General features: G+C 64.3%; 1 pseudogene; it reads left to right on the forward strand.

Annotated features, from left to right (window-relative positions):
* The window catches only part of LOC126434469 (large subunit ribosomal RNA), a 7616-nt pseudogene that overhangs the window by 2166 nt on the left and 2950 nt on the right, over positions 1-2500 (forward strand).

Raw genomic sequence — 2500 nt, forward strand, 5'->3', positions numbered from 1 at the left:
ACGCGAAGAGCACCGCAGTTGCGGCGGTGTCCCGATCTTCCCCTCGGACCTTGAAAATCCGGGAGAGGGCCACGTGGAGGTGTCGCGCCGGTTCGTACCCATATCCGCAGCAGGTCTCCAAGGTGAAGAGCCTCTAGTCGATAGAATAATGTAGGTAAGGGAAGTCGGCAAATTGGATCCGTAACTTCGGGATAAGGATTGGCTCTGAGGATCGGGGCGTGTCGGGCTTGGTCGGGAAGTGGGTCAGCGCTAACGTGCCGGGCCTGGGCGAGGTGAGTGCCGTAGGGGTGCCGGTAAGTGCGGGCGTTTAGCGCGGGCGTGGTCTGCTCTCGCCGTCGGTTGGCCTCGTGCTGGCCGGCGGTGCAGGATGCGCGCGCCTGCGCGGCGTTCGCGCCCCGGTGCTTCAACCTGCGTGCAGGATCCGAGCTCGGTCCCGTGCCTTGGCCTCCCACGGATCTTCCTTGCTGCGAGGCCGCGTCCGCCTTAGCGTGCTCCTCCGGGGGCGCGCGGGTGCGCGGATTCTCTTCGGCCGCCATTCAACGATCAACTCAGAACTGGCACGGACTGGGGGAATCCGACTGTCTAATTAAAACAAAGCATTGCGATGGCCCTAGCGGGTGTTGACGCAATGTGATTTCTGCCCAGTGCTCTGAATGTCAACGTGAAGAAATTCAAGCAAGCGCGGGTAAACGGCGGGAGTAACTATGACACCTAGCCGGCCAACCGGCCGTGCCGAAAATCTTGTAACTTTTGCAGCTGTATACGCCTGTAGTGAGTGCCACCGCAGCTTCACCACCAAAAACGGTCTCGGGGTCCATCGCCGCCGCCAACACCTTGCGGCCGCCAACGCGGAGATCGTCACGGAGAGGCATCGCGCGAGGTGGACGGAGGAAGAAGTCCTGTCGCTCGCCAAGGCAGAGGCCGAACTGTTCCTCGAGAGGGACGCCCGGTTCTTCTTTGTAAATCAAGAGCTCATCAGGATGTTCCCCGACCGAACGCTTGAGGCAATCAAGTGCCGACGGCGGCAAGCTGCCCACAAGCAGCTTGTCCGCCAATTCATGGAGGCGCTTGAGATCGGTCGGGGGGAAGAGCCGGCGTCCCGCCGGGGAGCGGCGAGCCCGCTGCCTGACGCGGGCGAGGCCGCTGCGCCGCCCGTCGACGCAGCCGAGGACTTCGCGGCCGACACCACCGGGCCGCCGCCGGAGGGGCCGACTGACGCCGCCATCTGGGAGCATCTGGCGGGGCTACCCGCTTCCGCCCAGCGTTTCTCTGCCCTGGATCGTGTCATCGGTCTGGGGCGGGGCACGCCGCCCGATGTCATCCTGGGCATGCTCCCGGATGCCCTTGCGTCGGTCGGGTCCAGAGGGGAGAGATCGATCACCAGGACACAGCGGCCGCGCCAACCATCGAAGCGGCCGCCTGCCGCGCCGCCGACGCAGAAGCGCAAGCGGCGCCGCTGGGAGTACGCGAGAACGCAGGATGCCTTCCGACGGTCGCGTGCGCGTTGCGTGCGCGGCCTCTTGGATGGCACCCTGCTCCAGCCGCCACCTGCCATCCCTGGTCTGCTGGATTTCTGGGCGGACCTCTTCACCAAGAAGCCCATCTCCACCGCGGGCTTCATTCGTGACCGCCTCCTCCCGCACTCAGAGCCTGTCGCTCTCGAGTGCATATGGGGGCCGGTCACACGTGAGGAGGTCGCCGCCGCGTTGCCGCCCAGGGGATCAGCAGCCGGGCCGGACGGCCTTACCCCAGCGGAGTTGCGGCGCCTGCCGCACGAAGTCCTGGTGAAAGTGATGAATCTCTTCCTTCTGGCCCGCGCCCTTCCGGAACGCCTGCTTCGCGCGCGGACGTCCCTTCTCCCGAAAACGGCTGCACCAACATCCCCCGCTGACTTTCGCCCCATTACGGTCTGCTCGGTGTTGGCGCGGACCTTTCATAAGGTTCTCGCGTCACGCCTGATGCGCGCTTGTGCTGTGGACGAACGTCAGCGGGCATTCATCCCTCGGGATGGGATGTTGGAAAATACCTTCATCTTGGACACTGCTCTCACCGACGCAGTTCGCTCCTGCCGCTCTGTCTTTGTGGCATCGATCGACGTATCTAAGGCATTCGATTCGGTAGATCATGCTGCCCTTCGCCCCGTGCTGAAGGCGCATGGCCTGCCGGATTGCTTTGTCGAGTATGTCGAGCGGTGCTACGAGGGCAGCACGACAGTGATAGCGGACGGCGCCGGCGTGGGCGTGTCTGTGCAGCCAGCACGGGGCGTTCGCCAGGGCGATCCCCTCTCCCCCCTCCTGTTCAACTTTGCGGTGGACTACGTTTTAGGCCAACTGCCCTCCCACATCGGAGCTCGGATCCTCGGTCGCAGAGTCAACGCTGCGGCCTTTGCAGATGACGTCTTGCTGTTTGCAGCGACCCCGAGGGGCTTGCAGTCCCTCATCGACGCAGCTACCGCAGCCCTCGCCCACCTGGGGCTGCAGATCAACGCCCGGAAGCGTTT

The sequence above is a fragment of the Schistocerca serialis genome, unplaced genomic scaffold (genome assembly GCF_023864345.2).
Source record: "Schistocerca serialis cubense isolate TAMUIC-IGC-003099 unplaced genomic scaffold, iqSchSeri2.2 HiC_scaffold_1189, whole genome shotgun sequence".
NCBI classification, from domain to species: Eukaryota; Metazoa; Arthropoda; class Insecta; order Orthoptera; family Acrididae; genus Schistocerca; species Schistocerca serialis.